The 13,837-nt window shown below is 50.0% G+C and overlaps 1 pseudogene; it reads left to right on the forward strand.

Moving 5' to 3' along the window:
* The first annotated feature begins 7,520 nt into the window (after nt 1-7,520).
* Nucleotides 7,521-11,014, forward strand: LOC102384167 (annotated as a pseudogene).
* The last annotated feature ends 2,823 nt before the right edge of the window (nt 11,015-13,837 follow it).

Here is a 13,837-nt window from a genome sequence, read left to right on the forward strand (position 1 = left end):
CCCTATGAGGCCTCCTCCAACCCCTACAGCCTCACCCAAGCCTCCGGTTGTAATACCAACACTAACCAAACAAAACACAAGCCTCCTGGCTGTAACTTAACTTAAGGCCGCCTGGCTGCAACAACATAGCTCCTGCGCCACAGAGCCACCATCCTTCAGCCTGCTCGAGCATTACTCGTATCTTAGCCCCGTGAGCTCCTGCCTCTCTGGCTGCTGCCTCTCTGTACTGGACTCTCTACAGTACAGCACCAATTTGTTCTGGTGTAGAGCTTGGATTTTTTTCTCCTTCAGTGCAGTTACACCAGGCTTGTCCAACATACAGCCCGCGGGCCACCATGCGGCCTGCCAAGGCATTTTCTGTGGCCCGCGGTGCTGCGACGGAAAACCGCTTGCCCCTCCCCCAGCCCCTCGGCAGCGTCCTAATGGCTGCTGAAGGGCTGGGGAAGGAACAAGTTTCCCACATGTAGCACGTCAGCGCGGCGTAGCCAGGCCAGGTTCCTTGCGGGGCCGGACCCCTCCCCGGCTGAGGGCAGTGCTGACTGCGGCTGCTGCTCAGCCCCACCTGCCCATCCACCCCGAGGAGCCGGTGCCCTCCCGGGTGGCTGCAACCGGTGCTACGGGCTTGGGACAGGCACAGGATGGAGCCTTCATGTAAGAACTTTGCCGCCGGGTGGTGGAGGAGTGGCTCCACTCATGGGCCCAAGATACGCCAGTCACTGGCAGGGAGGATGTGCATCCAGGAGCACCCGTGCTCCTGCCCCCGCCTCCCCACCCTGACATGAGCCCATGCCCATGCCCTGCGCTGCCGGAGCGGCCTCAAGCGGGAGGCCAAGCAGCAGCCACTGGCACTGCTGGCCCGTGCCTGCCTCCTCACCTACCCGCTTCAAACCAGCCCCACTGCCCTGCCCTGCCCTGCCCCACAGCAAGGCACCGCCCGCCTCCCCGGCCCCCCCCGGGCGCTGCGGTTCTCTGGGCCCAGCTGCCCACACACAAGGCCTCAAGTCCCGAGGGGGCTGCTTCTCACGTGCTGCTGGGGACGGGAAGCAGCGCGGGCACACGTGGCCACCAGGGCAGCGAGGTGGGCAGCAGCGGAGCGGAGGGCACCTTTCCCACACATCCCAGGGAGGCTGTGGCCGGGAAGACAAGGAGGAGCCCAGACTGGGGCTTCCGCACATGGCAGCAGCTCTCCCCACCCCTCTCTGCTCCGTGCCCAGCTGAGCCGAAAGTCTCTCTCGCAGCCTCTCAGATGCACCGAGGAGCCCCTGCTCCCTCCTCCCTCCCCTCCCGCCTGCCCCTTGCAAGGCAGTGAGCAGTGGAGGCTGCAAAACACCATGCAGGTGTCTTCCGCTGAGACACAGCCCTCCACCTTTGATTAGTTTCCGCTCTGACTGATATCTTTTCCACATCTGATCTGTTGACTTGCATTATGCTTATTTCATTATGCAACAGTGTTTATTTTAGTCAAGTGTTTGGTATTATTTCATTGTTGCTTTTATATTGTTTTTATCTTGGATTTGAAACCACATTTCCAGGCCCATTTCATTGTCACTTCCTGCAACTTCATTGGTGTCAAAGGTCATGTGACATCACTTCCTGATGTGATACCACTTCCTGTGAGGTCTTTGAATACGGCTTGCTGTCCTACTGGGTGATAAAAAGTTCGTGATCTGGCCCCACATTCAAAAAGTTTGGACACCCCTGAGTTAGACAAAGGAAGAGTGTGGCTAATTGAATGTGAGGAAGTAGTGAGGCATCCAGAAGATGTCTAACAAAAATCATATTGAAATGGGGCTTCAAGATTAAAATTTCAAAAAGGGTTTGGAAGACAGTGTACAAATAGTAGGTGGATGAATTTGAAATAGTGATAGTGAATGAAATTACTCTACATAGAATTCCATAGTACTCTGTCAAAGAGTTACAGTATGACAGCAAGAAGACCCCTGAAAGAAATTTTAAAATAAATAGTCAGAGACAGGAAAAATAAAACTAAGAAAGTATATCTAATATCTTAGAAACATCAAAGATGTGGGACACCCTGGAAAGATACAAGACTCAACCTAATCTCGTTCATTCTACACTTAATCAGAATGGCAAATCTCTTGAGATGTAGGATTAAATTCTATTCTTAGTTCCACAGAAGTAAATGGGAAAAAGGGGTAATTTAACTGAAATCAATAGAATTACTCCAATTTTACAATGATGTTGCAGAGACCAGAACCTGATTTATATCTAGGGTGCTTCTTGTTTCTTCAGCTTACTCTTCTATATACTACCAATTGCACACAGACTTATCATGACCACCTCAGAATTCTCTTGTACCAGTTCCAAGAGTTGTTTTGTTCCTAGTAAACTTGTGTGACCTTGAACATTTGTAGAAGTAAAAATCTAAAAAAGTAATTTATTTTTGTAGTAATTATGTACAAAGCCATTCAAAAGAAAGAATACTTCAGTAAAGGACATGCCCTACAAACAAGACTACAACATATTTATCGAATGAAACAGAACCTGTGATATCAGTCTGAAGGCCTTTAAATTTCACTTCTAGAAATGCAGCCCTTTGCAGGCAGATTTAACTAGGCAGTGTCTCAACAAACTGGAGAACAGCAGAGACTCCCTATGCCTGAAGAAGGGTGCTTGTGTCCAAAAGCTCACAAAGAACTTTTTTCCAACCACTCTGTTAGTCTAATAAAATATATCACATCTACCCAAAGAACCTTGCCTGCCTATATCCTTAGACCAACACAGCTGCAACTAAAAATCCTTTTAATTCTGTGGAACACCACTTGGCAATAATGTGATAAATCTTCTAATGTTTTACTATCTCCCAAACTCTAGTTATAGGCGTTTTTGTTTTTGTAATTCACTTCACTAATTAGTTCTATTAATCAGGAGTCCTAACTAACTGAAAGTGATCCTTCTTTGGAATGACTGACAGAGAGAAAAGGAAGTAGGCAGTACTGAATAGGGCTGTGAGAGTCGGCAGCAATGCGATGTGAAATCCGGCTTCGGATCTGACCACTTCAGATGACCGTGATCCAATCTGGAGCTCCGGACCGGGTTTCTGCCTCGATCCGGCCGAAGTGGCTCTGATGCTTTGGAGCCACCTCGGAGATCTGGCCATAGGCTATAATGAGGAATCAATGAAAGATCTATAACTTTGTTGTTTTTGGTATGATTTGGATGAAACTTGCAGGGGTGGTAGCCTCTGCTAAGGGCATGAAGGATGCAAGCAGGTGTGGTGGGGTGTCACAACATCCCCAGCAATGCTGAACACCCTCTCGCTTGGAACACTGGTTGGTGGACAGGACAGGTGTTACCGGGCAACCATGGCCAGATCCTGCCACATCTGGCTGCGGTTTGCCCAGTAGGCCAAGGGGTCGCAGCCCAGTGGCTCCACATCCTCAGTGAGATAGGTAGCCACCGAAGTCTCGGCGCTACGCTGGGCTGTGGTGAATTGGGCCCCCAGCATTGAAGCCATGCCCATGGCCCACATTGGCAGTGGCTGGCGCGGAGGAGACTGGCTGGTGCTGGTGCTGATGCTGGGAGTGCTGGCACGGGAAAGTGGATCCCCCTCTTCCACATCCCTTTGCCTCTGCACTTTGGTCTCCCTGACTTTGTTCACCAGCACCTGCATCAAGGGTTTTGGGGATGCCAGTGCACATGCTCCCCTTTACCCTCGGGTCACACATGCCCGCCATCTAGCTTGAGGAAGGGCTTGAGGACCACCAAAATCTGAGAGATGGTACCCCACTCAGCTCTGTTCAGGGGGGGCGCTGATCCCTATCTCTCCAAGCAAGGCCATCTCATGGATGGCCTTCTTTTGCTCCACCAGCCATCGAGCATCAGATATGTGGAGTTCCACTGAGTCTCCACTTCCTGTATGATTCTGTGCTGCGGGATGCTGAGCTCTGCCTGTTTCTCCCACAGCATCTTGCCCCGCTTGATGCTGCGATGGAAGTAGCCCGCCACCTTCCTGCATTTGAAATCAGCTGGCTTGTAGCAGTACTGGTGGCGGCGCCATCACTGGCAGCCCTGTCCCCCTCCAAGGCATCCCTCACTATTAGGTGAAGCCTTTGTGCCACACAGCGGATGCCAACAATCATGGACAGCCTTCACCATATTGGCCCCGTTGTCAGTGACCATGAACCTGCGGGTGAGCTCGGCCTACCCAATGAGCCACCCCTGCACCTTGCAGTTCATGGCCCCCATGATCTCCCTTGCCATGTGGGACTCATCCAGCACCTCGGCTTGCAGTAGAGCCCACCGAGGGCCTGACTGATCACACCAGTGCTCCATGAGGGAGAGGTAGATGTGATCGCCACCCTGGGTGCTGCAGATGTCAGAAGTGAAGTGCAAGGCTACCTGCGGCCCTGCCTTGCACAGATCCTCCCTCAAGTACTCCCTGCATGCCTGATACAGGGAGGGCACCCCTGTCCTGCTAAAGGTGGTGCATGCAGGCACTTTGTAAAATGGGGCCAGAAGTGCTATGAACCGCCTGAACCCTGGTCACTCAACTAGGGTGACAGGCTGGCTATCCAGAGCAAGCATCTCCCCAATGCTCTGGGTGATCTTGTGTGCCTTGGGAACGCGCCCCCCTTTTTGTCCACCTTTCTCCCACTGGTCCATGGTGGCCTGCCTCTGCTTTGAGGGGTAAGGGGGCTTTGGAGTGAGCGTGGGGCTTCCCTTTTGGCGCACACACACTGGTTCCAGGGTGAGCAGCAGGAAGAAGAGCAAGGAGGTGGTGCCTCCTTAGATGCAGCAGCATGGCTGTGGTGGAGAAGTGTTTCACGTCTTTGCCACAGCTCATGTGCCTTTGGCAGTTCTGGCAAATGGCAAATCTGGGATCATCTGCCACCTCAAAATGATCCCACACTACACTACTCCCCCGCTTCTGGGTTGAGGGCAAGGATCCTGCTTTTTCCCCCTTCTCAGTAGGCTGAGGCACAACAGCAGGAGGAGCTGCCTCAGTTGAGCCACTTGCCTCCACAACCTCAGCCTCCTCCAAGGTGCTGCTTTCTGGACCAGACCTGGGTCTAGGGGAAACTTGAGGGGTGTGGAGCACAAACTCTGATTCCCCCTTAGTCCCCAGAATTGCCTGAGCCAGTGCGCTCAGCATGCCTGGTTCCAGCTCCAGCTCCTCCCTTGGCAGAGTGAGTCTCACACTGAGAGTTGAAATTGGGGTGAAAGAGGCAGTGATTCCACTGCTGCTGCCCACTTCTGGACTGAGCGGAGGTGGTGCAGGTGCAGGGACATTGTGTGCAGACACTGCTCCTACCGCCTGGCTTCCACTGGCAACACTGATGTCATGGCTGCTCAGGAATAGAATGTGTCTGAGTTTAGGAAGCGGGCAGCTTGCACCTCTAGCTCTCCCTGTACCCCCTGTCCCTCCTCTGCCAGAAGACCTGGCACCTGCCTTTCCAGCATGCTTCATACTGATCTTTCCTGTGCTGCAAAAGGTCTCTGTGTGTGTGTGAATCCTTTTGTATATCTGTCTCTCTTGTTCTCCTGTGAATATCTGTGTCTATCTTGTGGTGTGAATGAAATTATTTGTCTTTCTTCTTTGTGGGTCTCGCTATATTGTCTCTTCAGCTGTGAATGAAATTGTGCGTCTTCTTTCTGGCTCTCACTATATTGTCTATCTTGTGGTGTGAATGAAATTATTTCCATGTCTTTCTGTGTCTCAATATATTAGCTGTGTCTTGCTCTTCTGTAAATATCTGTCTGTCTTCTTCCGCTGTGATTTTTTTCTATAATCTGGGCCTCTGTGTATGTGTGCGCGTGTGTGCGTGCATGCGTGTGTGCATGCATGTGTGCATGCAAGCAATCTGTGCCTCCCTGCACAGTGATAGATAACACTGGCTGAGTAAACACAACTGTCTTTTTGCAAAGTGTCCCAGGGAGAATGAGAAGTGGGACCGGGAAGCCCCGCCCGCGGGGATTGGCACAGGATAAAACCCCAAAACGGAGAGGGAAAAACCAAACCTTTACTTACCCACAGGAGGAGCAATGCTGGAACACTGAGGAGAAAAGCCTGCACAGTTCACAAGCTGCGCATTTATACTATTAAGGCCGGTGGGTGACGTCACAGGGACACACCAGCCGGCAAGGATAAAATGGCTGCCAGCAGTATGGTGGAGAGAGCGAGCAAGGAGGCAGAGGCTCTCCACGCTGGCAAGGGGCAGAGCCAGAGCAGGCAGGGATTGCCCAGACAGCAAGCAGCAGCAGAGGCTGCAAGGGATCTCCCCACCTGGGGCACTAAACTCGAGCCCCAAAAGGGGAGGAGCTTTGGAGGTGATGCTCCCCTAAAACTGCTGGGGACACACAGCAGTGAAACCACCGGACCACGGCACGACGAGCACAGTGACACGGAGGAGGAGGCTGAAGCCGACCCCGCGGGATCAGTAGTCACCCTACATGATCGCCCTCAGGTACCAGGTCGGGGAGCCGGGCTGGGGGCAGGAAGGATAAGGGTATCCTGTGGGGCCAGCATCGGAGGAGCACTACCAAGCATGGGCAGGAGGGCTTGCAGAGCCAGCCCGTAGGATGCTGGACTGGAAGGTCCTTTGGGCTTTCTCCTGCATTTTCCTTTTTCTTCTTTTCTTTGTTTTGTTTCCTTTACCCCCTACCCGACAGGGGCATCCTTCCGGCTCCAGAAACAGAGCCAACCCACTCAAGGGGGCTCAGATTTAGGACCTGAGGTGACTGAACATCCTTCCCCAAGGAGCAGGAGGAATAGCATCTAGAGAGTGTGCAAAGCACATCCATACCAGAGGGGGGGCCGTTTCAAGACCAGGCGCCCTGCCAAAGGTTGGCATAAGGTTGGGGTGAAAGGGAGGTGGAGCTCCATGAACATCCCACGAGCAGAGTGGTCCTCCCTGAGGGGAACTTCAAGGCTGAACCCCACACTGACTTAGCATTCAAAGACGTGGCAGGAGAGTTTGAGGAAAGCCAGAGGGACAACAGAAGTTCATCGTGGGGAACCCACGAAGCCAAAGAACAGAATCCTCTACAGCTTGGGCCAAGGCGGCACACGAGCAGGCGTTTCAGGCAAGGCGGGCGCACAAAGTTTCCAAAACAAGTTCTCAAGAAAATAATTCAAAGAAATACATTGAATTGTGATACTACTAATAATTGAATTGACTAGCTAAGCTAAACTAAGCTAAGATAAGCTAAATCCTAACCACTCTTTTATAACATGAAAAAGCAGCAGGCAGGTCTCAGTCACAGCATTCCTCTCTCACACAGCTGCTGACAGGGAACAAGCTGCAAATGGCACAGAAGGGCTGGAAACAGGGGCTTTTATACTTTTTTTAGTCCCACCCCACAGTCGCTGCCACTGGAAAGGTAGCCAGGGAGAAATCCTTCTCACTGGCCACCTACAGACGTCAGTCTTCCCCCTCACACTCTCCCTCCCTCCCCCGCTCCCACTCTCTGTCCCTCCCCCATTCCCTCTCCTTCTAATTGCTTCAAAATGGCTGAAGTGGCTCCGAAGCATCTGAAGCAGGTCCAAAGCAGTTCAGATGCCCCTGACCCGTTCCGGACACCATTACTGGGATCTCGCTTCAATCCGGAAGTGCCGCTTCAGACGCCGAAGCATCCGAAGCGGGTCTGAATCTGAAGCAGGATCTGAAGACTCACACAGCCCTATAGATTATACCCTCACTAACAGCACCAGGTAAGCCAATTAATCCACAGACTTGTTTGAGTTGTGGTGGCCAACATAGACGAAGGGAGTGCAGGTTTAGGAATGCAAAGTATCATGCAAAGTATCAAGAAGAAGGGCCATATAGAGATGGTTTGCTGCTCAAAAGCCAGTTCCAGGAGACAAAAAGACTGTGGCAAATGTATTCACTCCCAAACCACTCACAGATTAGAGTCCTCCCCAGAACATGAGGTACAAAAACCATATTTGATTCAAAATACTGGTGCTGTCGAAACTCAGGTTCTGGGATGATTGCAACTGTAGAAAGAAGTGCAAAATGGAAGTGGATTTGGGTTCAGGATTATCCCTCATAGATGAAAACACATTCTTCCACTTATTTCAGCACCCTCTTCCCAAGTTAGTGAAACCTGAGTGTTGCCTGCATGACTACAATGGACAGATTGTGGAAATTGTGGCTAGCTGCAGTATCGATGTCCAGTATGGATCTGTTAGACAGCATCTACCCCTCATTGTCGCTAAGGGTTCCTGCAAAAGACTTCTGGGGAGAAATTGATTCTCACCATTGGGAATCAGCATTCAGGGCATACACAGTCTCTGCATAGAAAGTCTGGAAAGGCTTCCAAGGGAGTTTCCCCAGGTATTCTCCGAGGAATTAGGAATTTACTCCGGTCCACCTGTGACGTTCCAAATGGATCCTGTGATAGCCCCTATCTTTATGAAGGCTTGGAATCTACCTTTTGCACTGCGGCCAAAAATTGATGCAGAATTAAATCGGCTTATTGCGCAAGGGGTCCTCGAGCCAATCATACATAGAAACTGGGCCACACCAGTTGTTCCTGTTTTAAAACCTAATGGCAGTGTTCGCATCTGTGGGGATTACAAGTGCACTGTTAATAAAGCACTTAAGCAGGACCCGCACCCAGTGCCTGTCATTAACCAGTTACTGTCTGTTTTTGCAGGAGGGAACGTTTTTGCCAAACTTGACCTCACTCAAGTCTATCAGCAATTGATAGTGAATGTCAAGGCTGCTGAGGCCCAAACAATAATTACACACCGGGGAGCATTCTGTATCAAGCACCTCCATTTTGGAATTTCTGTGGTACCAGGAATTTTCCAGCGGTTCATGGAAAAAATGCTAGCAGGAATTCTCGGGTTTATTCCATACTTTGATGTGTTGATCATGGGGCCGTCTAGAGAGAAACTCACTGAGAGACTCAGAGAAGTTTTACAGAGATTCGATAAAGCAAGTATCAGAGTAAAAAGAGAAATGTCAACTGGGAGTTTCCAGTATCAACTTTCTGGGGTATCATATTGATGCTTCTGTCATTCACCCGGTTGAAGACAAGGTAAAAGCAATACATGATGCCCCTATACCAAAATGCAGACAGGATCTTCAAGCATTCTTAGGACTTCTCAACTTTTATCACTTCTTCTTGAAAAACAAAGCCACCATAGCAGAGCCCCTTCATCGCTTACTGGATAAAGGAGCTCAGTGGAAGTGAACTTGCCAGCACAATGAAGCCTTCCAGGGCATCAAGAAGTTGCTGACATCAGACTCTATCCTTTTTCACTATGATGAGCTGAAGCCACTGTCCATTACTTGTGATGCCTAGCCGTTTGGTGTTGGTGCTGTCCTCAGTCATACACTGCCTGATGGCACGGATGCATCCATTGCTTTTTACTCAAGAACAATGACTTCAACCGAGAGGAATTATGCACAGATTGATAAAGAAGCATTGGCAATAATTGCAGGAGTTAAAAAAATTCACAATTATGTTTATGGCTGCAAATTTGAAATCCGAACAGACCACAAACCCCTTCTTGGAATTTTTACTATGGACAAACCAACTCCTCCTATTTTGTCTCCTTGTATGCAATGCTGGAGCATCATGCTAAATGCATATGACTATACACTCATGTACAAACCTGGGAAAATGATTGCAGATGCTGATGCATTAAGCCACCTACCTCTACAAATACCTGATTGTGCTACTCCTCCACCAGCAGAAGTCCTCATGCTGGACTCCATGCCAGAAGCCCCTCTTCAAGTTGAACAGATAGCAAGGATGACTGCAAAATACCCTATCCTTGCCCATGTCCTCAACTGGGTGTGGAGGGGCTGGCCTGAAGACAAATTGGCTGAGGAATTCAGGTGATTTTCATCACGTCAGTACAAGCTGTTTGCACTCAAGTGTTGCATCTTGTGGGGAAATCGAATCATAATTCCAGAAGCAGGATGCCAAATCATACTGACAATGCTGCACGCAGCACACCCAGGCATTGTGAGGATGAAAGCGCTGGCTAGAAGTTATGTACAGTGGCCAGGTATGGACAATGACATAGAAGGGGTTATGAGGGAGTGCAGCATTTGTCAAGCAACCCATCATAATCCACCGAAGGCACCAGTATTCCCTTGGGAAATAACGAAGGAACCATGGTCACGCATCCACATTGATTTTGCTGGCCCTTTTAAAGGTAAGAATTTTTTAATTGTTGTTGACTCGTACTCAAAATGGCTTGAAGTGATTACTGTCTCAACTCTTATAGCAACTGCCACTATAATAGATCTCCCGTCAGCTGTTTGCAACCAATGGGGTGCCCAACACTATCATTTCTGATAATGGCAGTGCATTCACCTCAGCAGAGTTCCAAGATTTTGCCAGCCACAACCTCATTTGAACTGTTACCGTTGCACCTTGCAGGCCACAGGCCAGTGGGCAAACTGAGAGAATGGTGCAGACTACAAAAGATGCATTGAAAAGGATTGTTGTAGGAGACTAGCCTACCAGACTGGCCAGATATCTATTTGCTCAACATGTAATTCCTTGCCCTACAACAGGGTCCAGCCCAACAGAGCTTCTTATGGGTTGTCATCTCAAGACATGCCTTGACCTTGTTAACCCAGACCTTGTGAGAGACATGCTGTTTAGGAAAGAAAAGGAATTGGACTCTGCATTGGAATCTGGTACCTTACGTCTTTTCATTCCACAAGAGACTGTGTTTGCTCAGAACTATGGGACAGGCCCACAGTGGGAAAAATCTAAAATTGTAAGCGCCACTGGACCTGTATCATATACAGTCCAGACTGACAACGGACAAGTTTGGAGACGTCATATGGACCAGCCGTGTGGACATTCTCCTACTGATAACCCTACACCTGAGCAATCTTCAAGCACCAATCCACCACCACCAGACATGGATTCATTGGAGAAGTACCTACCTGTTTCCACCAATGCAAACCCTTTGCTGTCACCGTCAGAAGGAAGTGTTGCTGTTGAGTCTCCAGATAGGCTGATAGGGCCGTCATTTGCTGAACTCATCACTGAGCCTAGTTCTATGGGAAGACCATAGTGGAAGCAGAGTCCTCCCAAATGGTTGGCTAACTAATCTGTCTAGGGAGAAAATGGGCGGGGGGGGGGGGGGGTTTTCCTGGCACTGTCCCTTTAATGCCAAAGCCCTCATGTTCAGCACTACAGGGTTCGCTTTACTTTGTGGCAGTTTTTGCAGCCCTGGGGATTCCATGTTCTCCACCATGAGGAGCTAGAGGCATTCTTGGTTCCTCTTGCACTTGTTAAGATCCACCCTGGATATGATTCCAGAGAGCTATAATAACAAATAACTGTTAGTTCAACACAGCAGTGTCCAGAGTGTTGTTGCTGAACCCACAACATATCACAGGCCAAACTCCACACACTTAGATCTGGCTAGACCCTGGCCTGACTCCGCACACTGGCTCAATTCCATGTGCTTGAAACCTACCATGTAGCTCAATCCAATGCACTTGGATCAGTGTCACAGAGCACTCAGGTGCCCTGTGCCTGAAGAGGGGAAAACTGCTAGGGAAGGAGCCCTAGCCGTGACTAAGGAGCACAGCTGTGGGTTGCCGGGGCAACCAGGGAAGGTCAGCTGACCAGAGGGGGCAGGGCCTGGCACTTATAAAGCCCAGCCAGACAGAGAGGAGCTCCCGGAGCTAAGATGCGAGAACTGTAGGAACTGCTCTAGCAGAGTAAAGGATGGCAGCTCAAAGATGTTTGATCACCATGGTTTTAGCCGGGCAGCTTTAAGTTAAGTTGTAGCCTAGGGGCTTGTGTTTTGTTTTGTTGTTGTATCACTGGTGGTTTGGGTGAGGCTATTAGGGGTTGGAGGAGGCTTCATAGGGGACCCACAGTAGCATGGGGAACCCAGCGCCAGTAGGGGCGAAGCGTATGGGGTACATGGACCCTGGCCCCAGAGAGGGGGCCCTGTTGAGAAGCCCCAGAGCGGGGGTGGCGGTCCCCGGAGAGGGGGCCCTGTTGAAAAGCCCCAGAATGGGGGTGGCGGTCCCCAGAGGAAGGGGCGACACTTGAGAAGGCCCAGAGAGGGGCCTGATTGGGAAAAGGCCGAGGCATAACAGCTATTCCAAGGAGTTTTACAGAGATTCGATAAAGCAAGTATCAGAGTAAAAAGAGAAATGTCAACTGGGAGTTTCCAGTATCAACTTTCTGGGGTATCATATCCAAGGAGGTGATACTTCCCCTCTATCGGGAGGCTGCCATTGTACTGTCCCGTTGCCAGGGGGCACTGGTCAGACCGCAGTTGGAGTACTGCGTGCAATTCTGGGCGCCGCACTTCAAGAGGGATGCGGGTAACCTGGAGAGGGTCCAGAGAAGGGCCACTCATATGGTTAAGGACTTACAGACCAAGCCCTACAAGGAGAGACAAGAGAACCTGGACCTTTTCAGCCTCCGCAAGAGAAGGTTGAGAGGCGACCTTGTGGCTGCCTATAAGTTCATCCCGGGGGCACAGAAGGGAATTGGTGAGGGTTTATTCACCAAGGCGCCCCCGGGGGTTACAAGAAATAATGGCCACAAGCTAGCAGAGAGCCGATTTAGACTGGACATTAGGAAGAAGTTCTTCACAGTTAGAGTGGCCAAGGTCTGGAATGGGCTCCCAAGGGAGGTGGTGCTCTCCCCTACCCTGGGGGTCTTCAAGAGGAGGTTGGATAGGCATCTAGCTGGGGTCATCTAGACCCAGCACTCTTCCCTGCCTATGCAGGGGGTCGGACTCAATGATCTATTGAGGTCCCTTCCGACCCTAACATCTATGAATCTATTCCATCTGCGAGGCTTGGGCTGCGGTATTGCGGAGGATAAGAGCCGCAGATAGCGCCCCCTGGCAATGGGGCACTACAATGGCAGCCTCCTGCTAATTAACATCAACTAATTAATTAACATCAAGGCATGGCAGAAGAGAAGGTGGGTGGTTGCCTCAGGAACAGGTGTGCGGGTCACAGTTTAGCTCAGCCCAGAACAGTTACCTGTTACAATCGGGTTGCATGCTGGTGCAATCTGGCGCACAGGGCCACATTATCTGGTCCACAAGGCTCCCCACAGGTCTGGAAATTTGGCAGCAGGGGAATGGCAATTTTATTCTACTACCACTACCCCATGGCCAAATTTCTGGACCCTTTAGGAGTCCTGTTGGCCAGATCTGGGACACAGGTTGGGGACTCACCAACTCTGCTTTAAGGTATCTCACATTGGGCACCAAAAATGGAGGCTCCCAAAATTACTGGCTGCTTTAAAAAGAGAAATTTAGCCAGTCGCTGTACGAAAATTCTTCATTCTTGTTGGAAAGTCAATCCCTCCAGTATCTTCCTCCTTTTTGTTGCTCTTTCCTGCACTCCCTTTCGTGTTGTTAGTATCATTTTGCTAGTATAATGCCCAGAATCAAATTGAATATTCAATTTAGTCTCATTTAAAAAAGAAGGCATTCCACTGGTTGGCAGCTTGTGTACAAGATGCTCCCAGGTATAGCTGAGCCCCTGGGTGCCAAAACATAAAGCAGCAAGTTTCATAGTACATAGCGTCACTCTATTTAATGAAAGTGTTAGGAGAAAATACAAAGCTAAGTAGTTTCGTTGTCATTTAACATGGGGTTTCACCATGCCTTTTGGAAGCACTGAAGCGACAGGTGTGAGTAAATTATTAAAGACTTTTGCTGCCTTCAACTGCTGAAGCCAGACTGTTTAGTTGCAAAGTGCACCCTTTAGATGAAAACTTACCAAGCTTATAAACTTGAGTTAACATGGAAACTTCCCCCAAGCAGTCAGGGGGAAAGTGTGCTACAAGGATCTAGAAAACTACTAATACTTTAATCTTGGTGCCAAACATTATATACAGATGGGCCAGGAAT

Source organism: Alligator sinensis, unplaced genomic scaffold (assembly GCF_000455745.1).
Source record: "Alligator sinensis unplaced genomic scaffold, ASM45574v1 scaffold125_1, whole genome shotgun sequence".
Lineage (NCBI taxonomy): Eukaryota > Metazoa > Chordata > Crocodylia > Alligatoridae > Alligator > Alligator sinensis.